The sequence below is a fragment of the Scyliorhinus canicula genome, chromosome 4, assembly GCF_902713615.1.
Source record: "Scyliorhinus canicula chromosome 4, sScyCan1.1, whole genome shotgun sequence".
NCBI classification, from domain to species: Eukaryota; Metazoa; Chordata; class Chondrichthyes; order Carcharhiniformes; family Scyliorhinidae; genus Scyliorhinus; species Scyliorhinus canicula.
Genome location: NC_052149.1, coordinates 41,996,548 through 42,021,172, shown reverse-complemented (window position 1 = coordinate 42,021,172; position 24,625 = coordinate 41,996,548). Strand labels below are relative to the sequence as shown.

The following is a 24,625-nucleotide window of genomic DNA, read 5'->3' as shown; positions in this document are numbered from 1 at the left end:
GATGTCCTGGCAAATCTGCTGTGCCCGTACATTAGACTGAAGAGCTCAGGTTGTGCGTGTGGCAGATCAGATGGAGGGATGCCAAGTCCATTTGGAGGCCAGCATCAAGATAAGGGTGTCAGGCTGTGACTTATAAAATGCCAGCAGTTGGACGTTGGGAAAGTAAAGTTAATCAATAAAATGAAAACAAAGTTGAGGCTTGGAGTGGAGCACAAATGGATGCATGAGCGAGGGATGGGATATATGTGATGCAGACCTCACTACTTATCATCGTTCACTTTTTAAATTAATTTCAATCTGTAGATCGAATCTATGCTGCCCTTAATTCATATTTTTTTGGGGGATCTTTTTCGTAAACAAATTACATTTTAGCATATGGAATCATCATAAGAGTCAGACAGGAGATCCTTTAAAATGCTAAACCAATGCATAATGTCAAGGATTAGACATAAATTTAGTGCTGTAATAAAGCTTCTGTTGACTGGGAAGGCATAGTAAAAACTGTTATTCCTGGTTTCTGGTCTTCACCAATCTGGTACGTTTACTTTGAGGTTGCTTCTGGTTGACACAAAGTAGGAACTGATGGAGACACTATGATATGAAATAAATATGGAAGCAGATACAAACTCACATCATGTGGAAGCTGTATCAGATCCACCGTTACCAGATGGGCGATCAGATATCAGGCAGCTGACCTCTTCTTCAGTTGGTTGTTCCTTTTTGTTTTTATCAGCTTTAAACCTTTTTCTTCCACTTAACAAGGGATTGTTTCATGTCCTTCAGATGCTGGCCAACTCTAGTATATCGAGCCAGCTACCCTTCCAAAAGAATGCAGATTACTCAAGCTTATGCTATGATTTCTTGGGGGTCATTCAATTCCAGGGCCAGATTTGCACGCTCCCCTACCGGCAGGATTTTAGGCCAAGGGCGGAGTGGGGGGTGAATTTGAAGGAACCCGCCCCACCCCAAGCACACAGAAATTTTACACTGAGGCGGGCAAGGCCTCGGACAGGAAGCCTGCCCTTGCCCCACTTGACACCCTTAACCGTTTATCATTCAGCCTCAATTTTGGGGCTCTTTGGAGGATTTACCCGGTGAAGGCCCAAAAAAGAACAGGTGTAAATCGGGGGCTGGAAGGTGGGGCGAGGGGCACCTCCTTCAGAAGCTCCCTTCTGAATGCAGGACAGTGACCACTGGACGACCCCCACCTCTTCCCCCACACACAGACTCTCTCTCTCTCCCCCGGCCTTATCCCGGTACCCCAATCAGTCCCTTCACCACCCACCCGCAACCCTTCCCTACCCTCCCCACCATGGGATGGACCCCTTAAACCCACCTTGTCCTCCGGTCCCGGGACTCGGGCTCAGGCATGTTGGTGCACTTCCCCTTCAGTCCACTGAAGCTCTTGTTGCTGCGGGAACTTGAGAGCTGCCGGTCGATCAGATTGGCCAGCAGCTCTCTGGGGGAGGGGAGGGGAGGGATGGAAGTCCAGCCTGCAGTTACTTATTGCTCATTCAAGCGTGAAGTGGCTGCAGGGCACTCGGGGAACACATCCCTGCACATTCTTCGAATGATGGGAAGGGAGACCCCATTAGAGAAACTCAGGACCAGATCTGCACCCTTCCAGCTGATCTCTCGTCATCCAGTGGTTCAACAATTTAGAATTTATTTGAAATCAAAATGGCCAAAAAAAACACACCTGCTCAGATGTTCCTACCCGTTAACCAAACTGCTGTTCAGAAAGTTCAGTTCAGTTGTGGTTTCAGCCTCTTATTGTGGAAGGTGGGGCTCCCCGATCTTCTTGGCAATGTATTGAACCAAAACCAAAGGCACAAATTAGAACTCATAAACTATTTTTGACGTTGCTCCACTTTTAACACTGTTGTGGTTGACAACTGTTGAGACATTTTGTGCGGTTCTGTTTTATCGTTAATAATGTGCAAAAAAAGGACGGGTCCAAGGCTTCCTGGTTCCCGGCTTGGGTTTGGCAGGACCGTCCAGTTCTAGCAGTGAGTTACAGGCCCTTTATTCAGACAGAGAGATGACAACAAGTATCCCAAAGAATACTTCTGGCAAGTGTCTGTCCTGCACAACAAAAAATTCGTACAACTTCGAGGTAGAGGAGGCTTCATACATTGAGCTTCAGACAGGAGGGCAAATAATTGCGCGGAAGTGGCAAAAGAGTTGAATGAACTATTGCATCGTCAGATGAAATGAGGTGGACTTAATTCACACATTAATCAACTCTGATCAAGAAGTACCCTTTTTTTTCTGCGGTTGATAGTTTGGGAAAGAAAGTTGCGAAATAGACAGGAACGGGTCTGACAAACATCACCAAGAAGAAATGGGAAACTCTGTGTTCTTGTCCATGCTGGTTTGATTTGTAATAATTTGTATTAAAAGGTCCGAATCATAATTGTAACTATCCGGGGAAGGATGTGAGAACTCGAGTACAGTAGGTTGAATGTGAATGCAAGCTCTTTTGTAAGAGTTGTCTTGTATTGAGCTAACCCTAGTACTGAGAAAAACCTTCACTGACCAAGGGGGAGTTTGTGTCGGCATCAAAGCAACATTGTTCGAGGCTCCAGGGGTGATGGCGTGAGGTGCTTAGGAATGGCATTTATCAAGAAAGTGCATTGTCCCCCCTGCCACTCTTTCTGTGATTACTCAGGGAGTCCCTGACGACTCAGTGTGGCTTCCTCCGTGAGATACAAGGCCCTAGCCTTCTTAAAAGTCTGCCAGTATGCATTCTGAAAACATTTTTTAAAAAATCACTTCGGCCAGAGTGGGCAAAGAGAGGGGCAGACAGAGAGACGGAGAGAGAAAGCTTTTTGAGTGTTGGAGTGTGTGTAAGTAAGTGCAGTTACTGGGGGAAGTCTATCTCCATATTTATGGCAACGCGTAGTGTCCTGTTGTTTTCATGTGAATTTGATAGGTGGACAATTCAGCGACACTTGTAAGCAACAACAGCAAAAAAAATCATTATGGCGCATTGTCGGAATGGGATTTATATCGAGAGCCAAGTGTCGAACGATTTCGTGCTTTTTTCCTGCCATGGCAGACGCGTGTTCTTTTGATAGACAACCAAAACTTCTTTTCCGACAAATTTATTTTTCTGCAAGGTCCAAAAAGGTAAAAGGTTTACACTAAACTCCAGACAAGGAATGGGGATTTTTGCGGTAGGTAAAAATACTCAACTTTTTAAATAATTAATCCATTAAGCATACAAATGCAGCTTTGTAATGAGACTAATGGGCTATTTGATTGAATTTGAAAATTTTTCTGATCGCTTTACAGTGGGAATGATTTTAGGAGGGCAAGTCATATGTAAGTATCAAGTTGCCAGCTTTAATGGGACAAGTGGAATCAGTTTAACAGGCAAAGAAATGACTACCTTCAAGTCAGACTGCTTTGTATAAATATTTTGAGTTGATTGTACATTGTTAGTGATATGATCCTTATCTTGATCTAGGAAATGACTTGAGATTAGAAACGTTCATGTTTGGTGAAGTTTATGACTGATAAGTGACTGTACGTGTCAACAAGTCACAGTAAAGCAAGCTGTCTGGTGCATAGTTTAACTGTGGGTGGGGGGGGGGGGGGGTGTTGGATGCCCTTCCCTCCAGGCTCCTGCTTGGCATCTCCACAATTTTATATGGGATGGTTTGCTCTGCCCAATTGAGGCCATTAAGTGATTACTTACAGGACATTTCCCACCCGGCCCCAATTTAAGCCTGGCTGATGTGTCCCTGTTTAGGCTTGGGGTGGGAAGTAGGATGGTGGGATGGATGTCTTCTTTCCACCTTTCCAAACATAGTGAATGGTCTTATGTTATAATATTGTCACCATACAAGATACTGGAAACAGATTTCCTTCAGACCATCTGTGCAATAGGACTATTGCACTAGTAGTTCTAAGGAGACCAATATCCTTTGGACAGATCCCATAGTCAACACCAGAGGCAATTTAGTCCCTCTTTATTAATTTAGGGTGATTATTTGTAATGTGATTGCACATGTAATTAGAAGTTTTCACAAATGCTGAATAAAGAAATAATTTGACCCAAGTCAGAAATGTTTGTCAGAAATTGGCAAACGTAATTCAATAATTTCAGGTGCATATGCTGCTCCGATAAAATAGCACATGTCACGTCACAAAGGCAAGGCAGACAGCAAGACATCTTTAAACATTGAAAAGCTCTACCTCTGGAAGTAAGTGTGGACATTGGCGTTCTGATAAAAGATACACCACGCATGATAGGTATACGGTGCACACTTATTTTCAACATTTAAATAACTGAAGACTATTAAATGTACTCAAATGCATTCTCCATTTATATTACGTTGCCTGTTTTGTAAAACTTTCTCTATTTACTCATTCTTAGCAATCAAAATTATTTTCCTTTGAACGCTTGTCAAACAGGCTTCTCTCTGATTGTGGCATCACATGCTCTGGACATAAATAAGTAATTAAGGCAAATCAATTCAGAAGCAAAATTATGTCAACATCCCTCATAAATATGTGACAAACATATTTGCCAGTAATTCATTTAGATTGCTTGTACAATTACCGCATTCCTTTGTAGATTTTCAGAATCTGATTTTACATGCTACTTTAATGTTGTCTGGTATGTTTTCTCCACATTAAATACATTCCTAAATACATCAGATCCTGTTATTTTAAAATTCTGCAAGTTATTCTGCACGCCATAAATTCTGTTTCTTGCATTCATGCTTTTAATGTTTCTCAGTTTCAAATGAGTTTGAGGCCATAGGACAGTTCAACATTTATAATATATATTGTTGGAAAGAGTTACAAGTTGCCAAAGCTTTTTGTCTTTTCACCCTTCAGGACAAACACAAGAATGGCAAATTTCAAATGACCACAGCAAATTATACCGCATACTATACAATTTAAATACATTATGTAGGAAAGTACAGTAAAAAAATAACATTTGGACATTCATGCAAGCACATAAATTGTAAAAAGTCTTTTGAAAGTTTAATTTTCTGATTATTGTGCAATATCTAATCTCACAAATTGCAGGTTTATCAACTCAACAGTTTATTATCAACTAAATTCCTGTTGCATAGTTGCCAAACAACTACAGTGCACATTAGCGAAGCTGTGGGGCTTTCTGTGATTTGAGAAGTGCAATATATCGTGCTCCTTAATATTAATAATAATAATAATAATAATAATAATAATAATAATAACAATAATAATAATAACGGGAAGTTCACTTTGGTCCTTTTGCTTCTTGAACACTGGACATGCTCTGGCCGCGAATAAGTAATTAAGGCAAATCAATTTAGAAGCAAAATGATGTCAACATGTGGACTAATCTGTATTTTCTGTGGCCTTCAAGTTTTGCGCACTTTGCTGCTGGGTCACGCAAATATTTGCTGATTGTAAAAGTTTAATACCAGTTCAGTCTTGAAGCTTTTGGATTATTCCAATTGCACAACTGATTCAGGAATCTCTTTCAGAGAAGAAAACGTGACCTTGCTTGTATGTCATTTAGTCTTATGCCAATACGGGTGACTTTTAACTGCCACCCAAAAGTGGTCTAGCAAACCGCTCAATTTTAGGGCAATAAGGGTGGGATAGTAAATGATCTTGTTAGCAGTGCCTAAACCATGAAAATTATTTATTTTTTTAACTGCTTGAGCTGTGTGAATGGAGCAATACTACAGGTGTGTTTCTAATTGTTCAAGTTTCTGTTCTTCTTGCAATGGACTCAATTTGCAAAATTGCAGGCATCCGACATATTGATTTTGGTCCATTAAAATCAGTAATAAAAAGACAATTAACACTAAAACCGCAAAGCGAATAATGTTACCATGCACTCATTTCAGATTCCTCACTTTAATTGAAATTATATTCATAAATTAATGAAAATATGTGGCCAGGACATATCTACTAGAGCTTAGAAGAGTAAGAGGTGACTTGATCGAAACCAGTAAGATACTGAAGGGTAATGAAAGGGTGGACAGGAAGTTTCTTCTTGTCAGAGAATCTAGAAGTAGGGGTCACTCTTTGAAAATAATGAATCTCTCATTTCAGCCAGAAATAAGGAGTAATCTTTTTCTCGCAGAGGGTCGAGAATTTCTGGAACTCTCATTCTTAAAAAGGCAGTGGAAGCAGAGTCTTTGAATCTTTTTAAGGCTCAATAGATTCTTGATTAATATAGGGGTGAAAGGTTATCGGGGGTAAGCCGGAATGTAGGGCTGAGGTTACAATCAGATCAGCCAAGATCTTATTGAATGGCAGTGCAGGCTTGAGGGGCTGAGTGGCCCACTCCTGCTGATAATCCATATGCTTGTATGTATATAGAATCTGATGGGAGGGGTGCACAATTTATGTTTTGAACAATAAATACCTGGCAATGACATCAAGGGAGTAATCAAATGAGGGAGCTGGATAACATTGTAATCCTCCAGTTTCCATATTTAATAACCATTCCCTCGAGAAGCTTCTTTAAGACCACTCTCACAGAAATAGAGGGCACTCAAGGCGAGAATTGAGAACAACCGGTTCACCCAATGTTCATCTCAGATGACTGCCTTTGCTTGAGAATAGGATTGACTTTTTTACCTCAGTGTATTGGTTGGTGGACCCATTAGAACAGCCGATTCAGAGTTTCTGTTATTAAGCTGTCTATTGGTCGCCATAGAGTTTGGGAAACTTGAATCTACTGATAAAATTACAGACAAGGAGCAGCAGCTTACCAGCCGTTAATTTTCAGCTAATATGTCGGTTAATTTGTAATGGTGCGTTAGTACAGAGCTCGTAAAGGTTTATTCCATTGTCTTTGTGTGTGGTGGATGTCATGACAACCAACAATAACCAGTTCTGCATATAGTTCATATAAGATGTAATCTGCACTCAAGGATTAAAGACTGTGACATAATGGCTGAGTGACAATCAGTGGATATTATAAAATAAAAGCTACTCTGATAACAAGTCAGTTATTATATACTGTTAAGCAGTGGCATCTTTCAGAAGGTAATCTGTGAGATTAAATTTGATACCGAGAGGTACATAGGTATAAGTGACAGAAGTAGGCAATTCAGCCCTTTGACTTGCTCCACCATTCAATCAGATCATGGCCTCAAATGCACTTCCCAGCTTATTCCCCCTATTCCTTTAACCTGTTTTTAAAATCAGAAATGTATCTATCTCCTTTTGAAACCTTTAATTATTCAGATTCCACCACACTATGGGGCAGCGAGTTCCACAAATTCACTACCCTCTGCACGAAGGTAGTTCCTCCTCCTCTAAGTTCTAAATCTACCACCTCTCAACCTATATTCTTAACCTCTCATTCTATATTGCCCCACAAGTACGAGCATTGGATTAGATTTGTTTCTTGTCATGTGTACCGAGATACAGTGAAAAGTATTTTTCTGCAAGCAGCTCAAACAGATCATTTAGTACACGAAAAGAAAGGAAAATAAAAGAAAATACATAATAGGGCAACACAAGGTACACAATATAAATACATGACTGTAGTATTAATCAGGTCAGTCCTTAAGAGGTTCATTTAGGAGTCTGGTAACAGTGGGGAAGAAGCTGTTTTTGAAACTGTTTGCACGTGTTCTTAGACTTTTGTACCTCCTGCCCGATGGAAGAAGTTGGAAGAGTGAGTAAGCCAGGTGGGAGGGGCCTTTGATTATGCTGCCCGCTTTCCCAAGGCAGCGAACATTTGCTCTACCTTTACTTTATCAATCCTTTTTAATATTTTATATATCTCAATCAGATCCCCTCTCATCCTTCTGAACTCTAGCGAGTTTAAGCCCAAACTGTTTAATCTCTAATATGTCAACCCTTTCATCCCTGGAATCAATCTGGTGAACCTCCTCTGAACTGCCTCCAATGCTACCGCATTCTTCCTCAAATAAGGAGACCGAAACTGGACACAAAACTCCAGATATGGTCTCACCAATACCATATAGAATTGCAACAACACTTCTCTAGTTTTATACTCCAGTTCTTTTGCAATAAATGCTAAAATTCCAATTGCCTTTTTTATTACATGCTGTACCTGCATATCAACTTTCTGCCATTCATGAGCCGAGACACCCAGATCCCTCTGCCCTGACGCATTTTGAATCTGCTTTCCACTTAGATAATAATTTGCTTTTCCATTTTTCGGCCAAAATGGATTACCTCACATTCTTCACATTATACTCCATCTGCCAAACAATGAGAGGGCTTAATGTTTGGAAATCCACTTTCACTTGAAACCATACGAGGCTGTCTATCGATTTCACAAATCATTGCACTTCAGAGTTTGAAGTTGCAGGGGTTTCTGAGAATCAGTCTGCCTTTCCCACTCAATCCTTATTTCGTGTGTATAATAGAATGATCATGGAATCACTACAGTGCAGAAGGAGGCCATTTGTCCCATCGAGTCTGAAATGACCCTCTCTCAAAGAACACCCTACCTATACCCACACCTCCACTCTATCCCCATAACCCAGTAACCCCACTTAATCTTTTGAACTCCAAGGAGTATTGAGAGGAGTTATAGGGAGGTAGTCACACCTCAGGTAAAAGAAGAAGGTAGATGGGTTACCGTCAGGGGAGGGAGAGGGAACCGGCAGGCAGTGCAGGGATCCCCTGTGGCCGTTCCCCTCTATAACAAGTATACCGTTTTGGATACCGTTGCGGGGGACGACTTACCAGGGGTAAGCAATAGGGCACAGGTCTCTGGCACAGAGTCTGTCCCTGTTGCTCAGAAGGGAAGGGAGAAGAAGAACAGAGCACTTGTCATTGGGGACTCCATAGTTAGAGGAACAGACAGGAGGTTCTGTGGGAACGAAAGAGACTCACGGTTGGTGTGTTGCCTCCCAGGTGCCAGAGTTCGTGATGTCTCTGATCGTGTTTTTGGGATCCTTAAGGGGGAGGGGGAGCAGCCCCAAGTCGTGGTCCACATAGGTACCAACGACATAGGTAGGAAGAGAGATGGGGATTTGAGACAGAAATTCAGGGAGCTAGGGTGGAAGCTGAGAGCTAGAACAAACAGAGTTGTTATCTCTGGGTTGTTACCCGTGCCACGTGCTAGCGAAGTGAGAAATAAGGAGAGGAGTTGAACATGTGGCTACAGGGATGGTGCAGGAGGGAGGGTTTTGGTTTCCTGGATAATTGGGGCTCATTCTGGGGTAGGTGGGACCTCTACAAACAGGATGGTCTTCACCTGAACCAGAGGGGTACCAATATTCTGGGGGGGGGGGAGATTTGCTAGTGCTCTTCGGGGGGGTTTAAACTAATTCAGCAGGGGGATGGGAACCTAAATTGTAGTCCCAGTGTACAGGATGTTGAGAGTAGTGAGGTCAGGGATAGGGTTAAAAGTTCGAAAGAGGGCACCAGCAAGCAAGACGCTGGTTTGAAGTGTGTCTACTTCAACGCCAGGAGCATCCGGAATAAGGTGGGTGAGCTTGCAGCATGGGTTGGTACCTGGGATCTCGATGTTGTGGCGATTTCGGAGACATGGGTAGAGCAGGGACAGGAATGGTTGTTGCAGGTTCCAGGATTTAGATGTTTCTGTAAGAACAGAGAAGATAGTAAAAGAGGGGGGGGGGGGGGGGGGTGTGGCATTGTTAATCAAGGAATGTATTACGGCGGTAGAAAGGACGTTTGAGGACTCGTCTACTGAGGTAGTATGGGCCGAGGTTAGGAACAGGAGAGGAGAGGTCACCCTGTTGGGAGTTGCCTATAGACCTCCGAATAGTTCCAGAGATGTAGAGGAAAGGATTGCAAAGATGATTCTCGACAGGAGCGAGAGTAACAGGGTAGTTGTTATGGGGGACTTTAACTTTCCAAATATTGACTGGAAATACTATAGTTCGAGTACTATAGATGGGTCAGTTTTTGTACAGTGTGTGCAGGAGGGTTTTCTGACACAGTATGTAGACAGGCCAACAAGGGGCGAGGCCACATTGGATTTGGTACTGGGTAATGAACCCGGCCAGGTGTTAGATTTAGATGTAGGTGAGCACTTTGGTGATAGTGATCACAACTCGGTTATGTTTACTTTAGCAATGGGCAGGGATAGGTATATACCGCAAGGCAAGAATTATAGCTGGGGGAAAGGCAATTATGATGCTATTCGGCAAGATTTAGGATGCATAGGATGGGGAAGGAAACTGCAGGGGATGGGTACAATCGAAATGTGGAGCTTTTTCAAGGAACAGCTACTGCGTGTCCTTGATAAGTATGTACCTGTCAGGCAGGGAGGAAGTTGTCGAGCAAGGGAACCGTGGTTTACGAAGGAAGTTGAAGCACTTGTCAAGAGGAAGAAGAAGACTTATGTTAGGATGAGACATGAAGGCTCAGTTAGGGCACTTGAGAGTTACAAGTTAGCCAGGAAGGACCCAAAGGGAGAGTTAAGAAGAGCGAGGAGAGGACACGAAAAGTCGTTGGCGGATAGGATCAAGGAAAACCCTAAGGCTTTCTATAGGTATATCAGGAACAAAAGAATGACTAGAGTAAGATTAGGGCCAATCAAGGATAGTAGTGGAAAGTTGTGTGTGGAATCAGAGGAGATAGGGGAAGCGTTAAATGGATATTTTTCGTCAATGTTTACACTGGAGAAAGACAATGTTGTCGAGGAGAACACTCAGGTTCAGTCGACCAGGCTAGATGGAATTGAGGTTCAAAAGGAGGAGGTGTTAGCAATTTTGGAAAATGTCAAAATAGATAAGTCCCCTGGGCCAGATGGGATTTATCCTAGGATTCTCTGGGAAGCCAGGGAGGAGATTGCAGAGCCTTTGTCCTTGATCTTTATGTCGTCTTTGTCGACAGGAATAGTGCCGGAAGACTGGAGGATAGCAAATGTTGTCCCCTTGTTCAAGAAGGGGAGTAGAGACAACCCTGGTAATTATAGACCTGTGAGCCTTACTTTGGTTGTGGGTAAAATGTTGGAAAAGGTTATAAGAGATAGGGTTTATAATCATCTTGAAAAGAACAAGTTGATTAGCGATAGTCAACACGGTTTTGTGAAGGGTAGGTCATGCCTCACAAACCTTATTGAGTTTTTTGAGAAGGTGAACAAACAGGTGGGTGAGGGTAAAGCGGTTGATGTGGTGTATATGGATTTCAGTAAGGCGTTTGATAAGGTTCCCCACGGTAGGCTATTGCAGAAAATAAGGAAGTATGGGATTGAAGGTGATTTAGCGGTTTGGATCAGTAATTGGCTAGCTGAAAGAAGACAGAGGGTGGTGGTTGATGGCAAATGTTCATCCTGGAGTTCAGTTACTAGTGGTGTACCGCAAGGATCTGTTTTGGGGCCACTGCTGTTTGTCATTTTTATAAATGACCTGGAAGAGGGTGTAGAAGGATGGGTTAGTAAATTTGCAGATGACACAAAGGTCGGTGGAGTTGTGGATAGTGCTGAAGGATGTTATAGGATACAGAGGGACATAGATAAGCTGCAGAGCTGGGCTGAGAGGTGGCAGATGGAGTTTAATGCGGAAAAGTGTGAGGTGGTTCACTTTGGAAGGAGTAACAGGAATGCAGAGTACTGGGCTAATGGCAAGATTCTTGGTAGTGTAGATGAACAGAGAGATCTCGGCATCCAGGTACATAAATCCCTAAAAGTTGCCACCCAGGTTAATAGGGATGTTAAGAAGGCATATGGTGTGCTAGCCTTTATCAGCAGGGGGATTGAGTTTCGGAGCCACAAGGTCATGCTGCAGCTGTACATAACTCTGGTGCGGCCGCACCTGGAGTACTGCGTGCAGTTCTGGTCACCACATTATAGGAAGGATGTGGAAGCTTTGGAAAGGGTTCAGAGGAGATTTACTAGGATGTTGCCTGGTATGGAGGGAAGGTTGTTTTCGTTAGAGAGGAGAAGGCTGAGAGGTGACTTAATAGAGACATATAAGATAGTCAGAGGGTTAGATAGGGTGGACAGTGAGAGTCTTTTTCCTCGGATGGTGATGACCAACACGAGGGGACATAGCTTTAAATTGAGGGGTGATAGATATAGGACAGATGTCAGAGGCAGTTTCTTTACTCAGAGAGTAGTAGGGGTGTGGAACGCCCTGCCTGCAACAGTAGTAGACTCACCAACTTTAAGGGCATTTAAGTGGTCACTGGATAGACATATGGATGAAAATGGAATAGTGTAGGTCAGATAGGCTTCAGATGGTTTCACAGGTCGGCGCAACATTGAAGGCCGAAGGGCCCGTACTGCGCTGTAGTGTTCTATGTTCTATGTTCTATGAGTAATTTATCATGGCCAATCCACTTAACCTGCCAATCTTTGGACTGTGGGAGGAAACCAGAGCACCCCGAGGAAACTCACGCAGGCACAAGGAGAATGTACAAACTCCACACAGATAGTGGCCCAAGGCTGGAATCGAACCCGCGTAATGAAAACTTACTGCCTGTTGGCACAAATGTTGCAGTTTCGCCATTCAGAACTCAACCAAGGTCACTCTTGTTCAGTGTAAATATTTGCACCTGCCCTGACTGGATGCACAAGAATCTGGTATTTGCTAATGATTTCCATCTCTCTGAAGCTTCTGAGGGCTTTTGCATATTTTGTGAAAACCTGACACGATTGTGCTACTGCAACAGGGTAGGTTTGTAGGTCATCTAGGGTGGCACGGTGGCGCAGTGGTTAGCACTGCGGCCTAATGGCGCTGAGGACCAGGGTTCGATCCCAGCTCCAGGTCACTGTCCGTGTGAAGTTTGCACATTCTCCCCGTGTCTGCGTGGGCCCTACCCCCACAACCCAAAGATGTGCAGGCTTGGTGGATTGGCCACACTAAATTGCCCCTTCATTGGGAAAAAAAGAATTGGGTACGCAAAATTTAAAAAAAAAGGTGAGTAGGTCATCTAATCCATTGTGCCAAATAGTTCTTATTGAGAAAAAGGAAATTTTGCAGATTCTGGAAATCTGAAATCAAAACAGGAAATACTCAACAGGTCTGGCAGCATCTGTGGAGAGAGAAACAGTTAATATTTCAGTTCAATGACTTTTTATCAAGTCGTTTTTGAAGTTAGGCACATAACCGGCTTACCCGAACAGGCGTCGGTATGTGGCGACGAGGGGCTTTTCACAGTAACTTCATACTTGTGACAATAAAGATTATTATTATTATAATAAAGAGCTATTGGGCAGTAGCTTGGTGAAATTTGCATATCTCAGGTTGCACTTGCAATAACGGGAAAGATCTGTACAAACCAGTCCTGCGGAGACAAATCACATTCGGCTGAGAGCTGTGCCAGACTAGATCAACAAATGCTGCCTGCGTGGCTGATGACAGGGCTTGGATTTGCTTCGGCTCCATGTGATTACACAGGTTGCGTGGCCCTAATGCTGCCCCTTCTTGCTAAAGAGAGAGGTTGAGGGAGGGGAAAATCAGCGGCTGTTTTTTGCACAACTCCTCGTGGCCTGAAGAGTTTTGCTAGAAGCTTTGGAGTATACATGCTGCCTTTCTCCTTGATAGTTGAATGCAGAAAAAGGGTGAGATGTTGGAATAATACATTTGTACTCTTACTCAATTTGATTGGATCGGGGTTAGACACCCACATGAATCAATATTATGCAATATATTTCAAACTGAATTGTTAAACCTAAGGCAGACAAAAAACGTATATGCTCGCTACTGACGTATGATCAGATAATTTTATATCATTGGTGGTGCAATACGACAGTCCCTTTTCTGCTGGTCAATCTTTTTTTTCTGGAAACATAGCACCTTAGGTTTATTGCTTATTCCCAGTCTTTCCAAAACTGCACCACTTTATTTTGGAGATGACATCACTGTCCTGGCGCATTTGTTACGAGCATATGAATAAAGATAACAACCAATTTGCTGAAGCTCTTATCTTAACTGCAGTCAGCTTCAGTTAATCACAACATGTATAAGGAGCTTGCTAACCTATTAATAAGATCAATGGATACTGTTTATGCGTGTCTCTATGGGTTTAAATTGTGACGTCAAAGCCCAAAACACAGCAGAGTTTAACCTTACAGTAGTTCTGACTGTACACACTTTGTTTAGGAAACTGTCTCTTTGTATTATCTCAGAAATATATTGTGGTGCCTTTTTGTCGACTCCCAGTACATAGTATTCAAGAATGAGAAATGTGCTCACCTCCAATTAATAGCCCATTAAATTCTTTTAGGAGCTTGTTAAAGGCCAGGGAGTTTGGGACTGCAGTTTTTTAATGCAATTCTGCTGAACCCAAACAATCTGGTGCACGTTAGTGCACAGATATCGGGTTCAAAATGGGAAGACATGAGAGGTTGTCTGCATTGGATAAATAATGTACATGCATGGCAGTTTCTGCTCTCTGATATGTGCATGACTTGGTACTAAAGCCACTTTCCTTTGATTAAGTGTTGCTGATCCTGCAACAGTACTGCTTGCCCTAATCAGCATGTTAGCAACAGGCTCCACCATTGCTGCCGTCTGTCTTTCCGCTAGCACCAGGCAGGCAACTCCTGCCTCCTGGAGATACTTGCTGCCACTATTTGGTGACCTAGTACATCTCCAATTCTTTAAGACAGTTACTTCAAAAAGTCATATTTGGTCAACAACCTCACCCTGTGAGAGTACTTCACAAACGCTCCCAACTCACTCTGCTCCTTTGCCTCTCCAACTCTTCTGAAAATGCTATTTTCAAGAATATTAGAGTTTCTGGTCCTGTCCAAACCAGAGCCATGTCCCTACTATCAAGGCTTACCCAACAGACAAGATTCACTCCTGGTAGCACACATTTGTAAAATAAGATCAAAATCAGAGTTTGTGTTCATTGATATGAATAAAAGTTTAAAATGGATCCATCGCTTTAAGGCTCCACTGAGCACTCATAACTTGTTCCATTACTTCAAGTTATTTAATTTTTTAGTGCATCATTTTAATAATTATATCCAACCGACATCGCCTGGTTATTGTCTCTACCAAAGGCGCTACTTCAAAATCTGTCTAGTTTTCACAAAACAAGAACAAATGAAACATTAAACTTAACACATGAATTTTGAGGCAGCCCCTCGAATGAACAAAAGACGGCAAAACTAAGTTTGATCTGTCAGTTTGCTAACAATTCCATGGCAGCAAAATACATATGAAGGTACATTTGCCAATCACAAACATTGTTGCAAGAGTGACAGAAAACCAGGCTGCAAACCCGATTGCAGAGCATCAGTCATAATGGCCTGGATTTTTGCAGAGATTGCTGACAGTGAACTGTCCACATTTTGCTGTCAGTATTCTGACTGAAACTTGGGAGACCACAAGACATTGGGGCAGAATTAGGCCACTCGGCCCATTCAATTCAATCACGGCTGATATTTTCTCATCCCCATTCTCCTGCCTTCTTCCCATAATCCCTGATCCCCTTATTAATTAACAACCTATCTATCTCTGTCTTAAAGACACTCAGTGATTTGGCCTCCAGAGCCTCCTGAGCAAAGAGTTCCACAGATTCACCACCCTCTGGCTGAAGAAATTCCTCCTCACCTCTGTTTTAAAGGATCGTCCCTTTAGTCTGAGATGGTGTCCTCTGGTCTAGTTTTTCCTTCAAGTGGAAACATCCTCTCCACATCTACTCTATCCAGGCCTCACAGTATCATGTAAGTTTCAATAAGATCCCCCCCTCATCCTTCTAAACTCCCGAGTACAGACCCAGAGTCCTCAGCCGTTCCTCATACGACAAGTTCTTCATTCCAGGGATCATTCTTGTGAACCTCCTCTGGACCCTTTCCAAGGTCAGCACATCCTTCTTTAGATACGCAGCCCAAAACTGCTCACAATCCTCCAAATGGGTTCTGACCATAGCTTTATACAGTCTCAGAAGTACATCCCTGGTCTTGTATTCTGGCCCTCTTGACATGAATGCTGACATTGCATTTGCCTTCTTAACTGCCAACGGAACCTGCACGTTAACCTTAAGAGAATCATGAACAAGGACTCCCAAATCCCTTTGTGCTTCTGATTTTCTAAGTATTTCCCCATTTAGAAAATATTCTATGCCTAAATTCCTCCTTCCAAAGTGCATATTCTCACAATTTTCCACATTGTATTTCATTTGCCACTTCACTGCCCACTCTCCTAGCTTGTCCAAGTCCTTCTGCCGCCTCCTTGCTTCCTCAATATTACCTGTCCATCTACAGATTTTGTATAATTTGCAAAATTAGCAACTGTGCCTTCAGTTTATTCTTCCAGATCATTAATATATATTGTGAAAAGTTGTGGTTCCAGCACAGACCCCTGAGGCACACCACTAGTCACCGGTTGCCATCCTGAAAAAGACCTCTTTATCCCCACTCTGTGCCAGTCAGCCAATCCTCTATCCATGCCAGGATCTTACCCTTAACCCCATGGGTTCTTAACTTATTTTACCGTCTCCTATGCGGCACCTTGTCAAAGGCCTTCTGGAAATCTAAATAAATCACGTCCACTGGTTCTCCTTTGTCTAACTTCCATGTTACCTCCTCAAAGAACTCTAACTGATTTGGCAGACATGATCTCCCTTTGACAAAGCCGTGCTGACTCAGTCCTATTTTACCATGCACTTCCAACTACTTTGCGATCTCATCTTTAATAACAGACTCTAAAATTTTACCAGTGACCAAAGTCAGGCTAACCAGGCTATAATTTCCTGTTTTCTGCCCCCCTCCCTTCTTAAACAGCGATGTTACATTAGCCACTTTCAAGTCCTCTGGGACCCTTCCTGCCTCCAGTGATTCCTGAAACTACCAATGCCTCCACAATTTCCTCAGCTATCTCTTTTCGGACCCTGGGGTATAGTCCATACGGTCCAGGTGATTTATCCACCTTCAGACCTTTCAGTTTCCCCAGAACCGTCTTCTTAGTGATGGTCACTGTACTGACCTCTGCCCCCGATTCTCCTGGAGCTCTGGAATCCTACTGGTATCTTCCACCATGAAGACTGATGCAAAGTAACTATTCTGTTTGTCTGCCATTTCTTTGTCCCTTTTAGGATTTAGGTGAATTGTTATCAGGGATAGCAAGGGTGAATAGCAGAGCAGACTCGAGGGGCTGAGTGGCCTACTCCTGTTCCTAATCCATATGTCCATATGTAACTGACCACAGCTTCAGAATTTAATGCATGGGGAGATTAATATGGGAAATTGTGCATTGCGGCACTCATTGCTCTGCCATAGACCGCACTGTGTTGCCTGCACCCTCAACCAATCTCCTCCCCACCATTGGAGTCAGTAATCAGTGAAATCAGTAGACTTGGCGATGACCGTTTTCATGATATTTCAGCCGTTGCAAAAATGTCTAATTTAGTGATTCATATATTCTAGGATTGGGGATTGAAACTTTTAAATATATGGAACTTAAACAAAACCCTGGTCAGAAGATGGTTAACAGACCTGTAGCAATTACAATTCAAAGGATGGCCTGTTATTATTTAATAATATCAGAGTTGGAAGTGGAAAAACATTAAACATTTGGTGTCCCCTTTCAGTGTTTCTTGGTGGAGATACCATGCCTTCAATTGTCCTCTTGAGGGGTTACGTCACCCTGATGGTTTCCCGGAAGAAAAGAGAAGGTTTTGGAGTTGAAATAATTAGTTTGGATCTCTATCTGAGATATCCTGGGTGTACCATGTTTCCATGGAGATAGGTTGCAGGGTGCTGCCCTTTTTGGTTTGGGCTTATCTTTATAATTTCTCAGAGATACATTGGAGCTGGAATTGATGGGAAAGAATGTTGCCAACAGTTGGTGCTTGGAAGTGGCTGTAACAAAGTGCTATCCGTAACCAAGGGTGTTTCTGATTTTGAAGTGACTGCACGGGGCATTGAGCCCCATCCTTGTGCTGGGGTGTCCAGAATTATGAGGTGCTTAAGGAGAGATGGAGAGTCGCCTAGCCAGATGCCTTTTGAGGCACCCCAAGAAATGACATATCTTGGAGAATAGCAAGAATGCTGAGGCGTATAAAAGTGAATTCTTGAAGTGAATTTCAGGAAAAGTGAAGAAATCCACAAAATCTTGTAAAATACATGTAACACATGGGTGAAAATAAAACTAGAATGGGCAATGATACAAACACTATCAGAAAGCTGGAGACAGTTCTCACTGAAAACAAGCAAGATATTAATGAACCTTCATGAAATGCACAGAATGCATACTTTTAATTCAAAGTCAAGTACTGATAAGACAGCAATTGAAAGAGAAAGACTAAAACTACAGCACATTTAGTCTGTACCTCTCCTACCTGTAATTAGCTGCTGATTAATCCCTCTACATTTGCAATAATTGCAACCATAATCATTAATGCTTCATGTAAGAAGTCTTACAACACCAGGTTAAAGTCCAACAGGTTTGTTTCAAACACGAGCTTTCGGAGCACTGCTCCTTCCTCAGGCGAATAGAGAGGTATGTTCCAGAAACATTTATATAGACAAAGTCAGAGATGCCAGACAATGCTTGGAATGCGAGCATTTGCGGGTAATCAAATCATTACAGAGCCAGAGATAGGGGGTAATCCCAGGTTAAAGAGGGCAGCACGGTAGCATTGTGGATAGCACAATCGCTTCACAGCTCCAGGGTCCCAGGTTCTATTCCGGCTTGGGTCACTGTCTGTGCGGAGTCTGCACATTCTCCCCGTGTGTGCGTGGGTTTCCTCCGGGTACTCCGGTTTCCTCCCACAGTCCAAAGATGTGCAGGTTAGGTGGATTGGCCATGATAAATTGCCCTTAGTGTCCAAAATTGCCCTTAGTGTTGGGTGGGGTTACTGGGTTATGGGGATAGGGTGGAGGTGTTGACCTTGGGTAGGGTGCTCTTTCCAAGAGCCGATGCAGACTCGATGGGCCGAATGGCCTCCTTCTGCACTGTAAATTCTATGAAATTCTATGAATTGTCTCAAACCAGGACAGTTGGTAGGAGTTTGCAGGTCCAGGCCAGATGGTGGAGGGTGAATGTAATGCGACATGAATCCAAGATCCCGGTTGAGGCCGCACTCATGCGTGCGGAACTTAGCTATAAGTTTTTGCTCGGCAATTCTGCGTGTCCTGAAGACCGCCTTGGAGAACGCTTAACCGGAGATCAGAGGCTGAATGCCCTTGACTGCTGATCAGCCTCTGATCTCCCTGCACCTTGCCACACACAACCAACCACTGCGACCCACCCCTCCAAAACCGCAGGGAAGTTATTTTCTCTTGGTTCCTTCCTCTTACCCAGCCTCTGACTTGTGGTCTCTCCCACTCACTGAACCTCTGCCTTGCCACTTGTCCCACTCCTTGACCCATCGTCTCACCGGTTTTTGCTCTTGCTGACCCTCACTGTGAAGCAGCACCCTGGAGATGAATGGGGAGAGGCAGGAGAGGAGCAGCTTCGACCATCATTTAAAAAAAAACATGGACTGCAATAGCCCCAACTGGGCACTTTTGTACCATCAAGACCTGCACTTTCACAACCCTGCTGCAGATGGGACCTGAAATGGGAACACAGACTCAAGAGCGAGTGGGAGAGTCGGGGAACAGGAGAGGCCACAATTCAAGGGCCCAGACTGGGAGTGGTCACAATTTGAGGGCCCGGACTGGGAGAGGTCACAATTCAAGGGCCCGGACTGGGAGAGGTCACAATTCGAGGGCCCGGACTGGGAGAGGTCACAATTCGAGGGCCCGGACTGGGAGAGGTCACAATTCGAGGGCCCGGACTGGGAGAGGTCACAATTCAAGGGCCCGGGCTGGGAGAGGTCACAATTCAAGGGCCCGGACTGGGAGAGGTCACAATTCGAGGGCCCGGACTGGGAGAGGTCACAATTCAAGGGCCCGGACTGGGAGAGGTCACAATTCAAGGGCCCGGACTGGGAGAGGTCACAATTCGAGGGCCCGGACTGGGAGAGGTCACAATTCAAGGGCCCGGACTGGGAGAGGTCACAATTCGAGACCAGGGAGCGGGTGAGGCCGCTCCAAAATTATGCTGATTAGGTCACATAGCCCTACGTCAGTCCGGCAGGAAATTACATTCAAATTAATCATGTGACGCCAAGTACCAGCCCCATTAGCTGACTGACATTATAATGAAGCAATGTTAGATGGGGCAATGTTAAACAGAGATTGGTATCTGGTATTGAAATCCAGTAAGTTGCTAGAGGAGAGATATAAATCTCTTCCAATCCACCTATAACTGTGGAGGTTTTAATTGCAGTAATAATTGGAGTTACATTCTCCATTCACATGTACTTTAAAAATTTTAAAAGGCCTGTACTGAAAGTCTCATACGAAGCTTCATTAGGCATACGTGGAGTCACCATGGATTAGCCCCTGTAGTGTCATGTGACATATCAGTGGCCAAAATTTAATTACAGTCTGGCTCTGCAATTGGGACTTGAACCTCATAAAACAGCCATTAATTTCTCAGGAATGTGGGGCGGGGTTCTCCATCAGCTGACGATGATATCGCGAAACACAATTGGGCAGAGAACAGATTCAATTGCTAAAATTGCGGCAGGTGCTGATTTGACGCCAAATTGCAATTCGGCGTCACCTCGACAGTGGCGTCAACGTGGTCCGGAAAGGACGTACAGTAAACACCGTTCGCATATTATTAGCGGGCCGGACCCGGTAATCTCCGGGGACTCCCCGATGCTCTGCCTCCGATGGGCCGAGTTCCCAGTGGCGCGGTTCACTCGTGCTTTTAAAAGTCGGGAAACTGTCATCCTGGCTGCTGAGGGAGAGAGAGGGGGTACAGAAAGTGTCCAACACCGCAATTGTATGCTGACAGCTATGCGGCTTGGCCGGGGGGGGGGGGGCTACACCGTAGGTGCCCTCTGGCTTCAGCTGACCCATGTATGGGCGCATTCCAGCACAACCAGTGCCATCTTGTTGGCTGTGATGAGTGTGTTTGGGGATTGTAATGTGTATATGTGGCTGCAGCTTGTCAGCCTCCCGAGTGTCAATCACCTACCCAGCAAATCCCGCACCGTTTTTCATTGGAATCTATTGTGTTCCGCTTGGCGCCAGTCCTAGCCCCTCGACAGTTGCTGAATCAATCCAGGTTCTGCGCCAGTTTTGCTGTCACAAAAGTCCACGAATCCTGCGTCGGCATCAACAGTTAGTCTCAGAAACAGAGAATCCCGTCCGAGGACTTTTCTCATATATCTGTTTACATCAGTGTTTTCAGAATTGGCTGAGTGCTATATTCACACCTCTTTTAGAATTTTCCCAAGTTTCATTCTACTGATGGAAGTGGAATGAAAATCAGGAGAACTCTGAACAACAAGGTATGCCCTGCCAAATTACCACCCAGGTGGTGAAGGTGCTCCACGATGTTCATGAGGTAATCCATAGATACATAGAAGATTGGAGCAGGAGGAGGCCTTTTGGACCTTCAAGCCTGCTCTGCCATTCATCACGATCATGGCTGATCATCCAACTCAATAGCCTAATCCTGCTTTCTCCCCATAGCCTTTGATCCCATTCTCCCCAAGTGCTATATCCAGCCGCCTCTTCAATATATTCAATGTTTTAGCATCAACTACTTCCTGTGGCAGTGAATTCCACAGGCTCACCACTCTTTGAGTGAAGAAATGTCTCCTTATCTCTATCCAAAATGCTTGAATCCATTATCAAGGATTCATTTGTAGCGGAACATTTAGAAAGCAGTGGCACTGCTTTCTAAATGTTCCGCTACAAATGAATCCTTGATAATGGATTCAAGCATTTTCCCCATTACCGATGTTCAGTTTATTGGCCTATAATTCCCTGCTTTCTCTCTACCTCCCTTTTTGAATATTGGAGTTGAGTGAGCTACCCTCCAATCTGCAGGGACAGTTCCAGAGTCTATAGAATCCTGAAAGATGACCATCAATGCATCCACTATTTCCAAAGCCACCTCCTTAAGCACTTTGGGATGCAGATTCTCAGGCCCTTGGGATTTATCCATCTTCAATCCCATCAATTTTCCCAGCACCATTTTTCTACTAAGGTTGATCTCCCTCAGTTCTTCCCTCTCACTAAACCTTTCATTCTCCAACATTTCTGGTGTCTGATTTGTGTCCTCCTTTGTGAAGACAGACCAAAGTATATATTCAGTTGCTCAGCTATTTCTTTGTCCCTTATTGTGCTTCCCCTGTTTTCGTACTGTACTTTCCCCTTCTTAATCAATCCCTTCATGATTGGACAAGTATAAGACCCAATTTTGAAGCTGTGTAAGTGAACGGGTTTTGCGTGAGTTAAAATTGGGCACACACTTTGTGAGTGATGACTGCATCTGAGGTACAGTAAAGAAGAGTGTGCATAGGGACAATGGATTAGGAGCATGCGTAGAACAAAGCGGGCACTGTTTCAGTTGAGGCACAATATGTGTTTATGGAGAATTAAAGAGGAATATATTCTCTCTCAATGTATTGATATAGAGAACATTGTTTCAGATGAGAAATACATATTTTGTTGAGTTTTATCCTGAGTTTTGTCTTGAAAGGTCTGAATGTCTTTCAATAACAACTTACAATTTATATTGCGCCTTTTATCATAGCAAAACATTCTAAAGCACTTCAAAGGTGCAATCAGGCAAACAAAACTGGATGCTGAACCATAAGAGGTATGAGAGGTGTGTTTTAAGAGCACCTTAGAGGAATAGATAAATGGATAGGCAGAATGATTTAGGGAAGAAAAAATTGTCAACCACAGGTTCTTAGAAATACAGAGTGTTATATCTGTCATCTTGATGTCTACCTGACATTGTATTTGTTGTCCAGTAATGCATACTTACAGGACAGAAGGTACTGGATACTTTGCTTCCCAGTAAACTATGCGACCTCTCCTCTGCACATGAAAATTCTGTTTGTGCACAACTAGAAAGAGCACCTTTAAGGGCTAGGCCAGCGCCGGAGTGGCTCCCGTTCCGCCAACTGGCGCCAGTGGCATTTGGCGCCACACCGACTGGTGTTGGGGCTGGCTGAAAGGCCTTCGCCAGTCGGCGTGAGTCCGGCCATGCGCCGGAGCGTCAGCGGACGCTGATGTCACCACTGGCGCATGCGCAGTGGAGGGGGTCTCTTCCGCCTCCGCCATGGTGGAGGCCGTGGCGGTGGCGGAAGAAAAAGGCCCGCCAGCCGATCGGTGGGCCCCGATCGCGGGCCAGGCTACCGTGGGGGCACCCCCCGGGGTCCGATCGTCCACTCCTCTCCCCAGGACTCCGGGGCCCACTCGCGCCGCCTGCCCCCGCCGGCACAGAGGTGGTTTAAACCACGTCGGCGGGAGAGACCTAACAGCGGTGGGACTTCAGCCCATCGCGGGCCGGAGATTCGCTGCGGGGGGCCCGCCGACCGGCGGGGCGTGATTCCCGCCCCCACCAATTCCCGGGTGGCGGAGAATTCCGGCCACGGCAGGGGTGGGATTTACGAAGGCCCCGGGCGATTTCCCGACCCTGCGGGGGGTCGGAGAATTCCGTCCCAGATTCTTCATTGAAAGCTGGCAAAGAACAGAGAACATTGCACAACAGTTAACGCATCTACTTCCTTTCAGCTTATGCAAACCTACTATAAGGCATGAAATGAATGTCCAGCTGCATCTGTGGAGAGGAAAACAGAGTTAGGGTGGGTCTTTCTTTCTGACCCCCTGCGGCGTGTCTTCTGGGTGTGAAGGCGGCTTGCCATAGGCCGCTGACGGGATCTTCTGTACCCACTGATGTCTATGCCATTTTGCCTGGCTCGCCCATTCCATTGCTGGGGAACCAGTGAGACTGAAAGATCTCGCGGTAAGGGCCAGTAATGTTTTGAGTTTGATATGAATCTTCTGGAACTGCTTTAGGCCGTTTGCTTCCAGGTATCAAATCATCTCAGTCCCAGGGCATCTCTGCAGGAGTTCTTCAGGGTCATATCCTACACCCAACCATCTCCATCTGCTTCATCAATGCCCTTCTCCCCATCATGGCTGTTCACTGATGGTTGCATAATGTTCAGCGCTGTTCACTTATCCTCAAAGACGAAACAGTTTGTGCCCATATGAAGCATATGCTGGACAATATCCAGGCTTGGGCCAAGTGGCAAGTCACATTCGTACATTCGCCCCGCCGCATTTCTGCTTCACCCCGCTGGCAGGATGTTCTGTTACACCGGCTGGTCAAAGGGGTTTCCCATTGTGGGGCAGCCCCACGCCGTTGGGAAACCCCCGGGCTGCCGGCAAAACTGAGCACCCCGTCGACGGAGAATCCAGCCCCTGGTCTCCACAAATGAGGATTAGATGGAATGGCACTTGCGGGGGTCTCCAAGGGTATTGGAGGCCCCCAGGTGCAGGGACACCCTGCTACTACCAAGGTTGCAACTGGTGATAAGGTGGCTTGCTGGTATTTTTTGTGCGGTGGCGATTGGGCTGGGTATGCGCTGGGTGGGTGTTGGGGAGGTGTGGAGGGAGGGCCGGGGACCCTCCCATAGTGCGTTGACGTCTGGGGGGTGGGGTCCTGCATTAGGGGTCCAGAGATCGGGATGCCATTTAAAAATGGCACCCCAATCTCTCGCTACACTGAGGCGTTTGGGCGAGGGCGCAGCTTCTCAGTGCACAAAACGGGGCTATGTGCGGCCTAGGCCACGCGTTCCATGCTGAGGCCCTCTAACGCGAGTTCCTTTTATAGCATGTTTCTTGGCGCTGCAATCGCTGGGAAACACGCATGTTAAATGCACTTGTTAT

At 44.7% G+C, this 24,625-nt stretch overlaps 1 protein-coding gene across 3 annotated transcripts in view; it reads left to right on the top strand.

Moving 5' to 3' along the window:
- Positions 1–24,625, top strand: part of slc6a9 (solute carrier family 6 member 9) — a 259,865-nt gene that overhangs the window by 115,006 nt on the left and 120,234 nt on the right. Inside the window, exon 1 of one of the 3 annotated variants that reach the window (XM_038794113.1) lies at positions 13,458–13,480. The exons of the other annotated variants lie outside the window; for them this stretch is intronic. The gene's annotated coding sequence lies outside the window, so the exon portion shown is untranslated. Of the gene's footprint in view, positions 1–13,457; positions 13,481–24,625 lie in introns of those variants that run through there. 3 annotated transcript variants of the gene reach the window in all.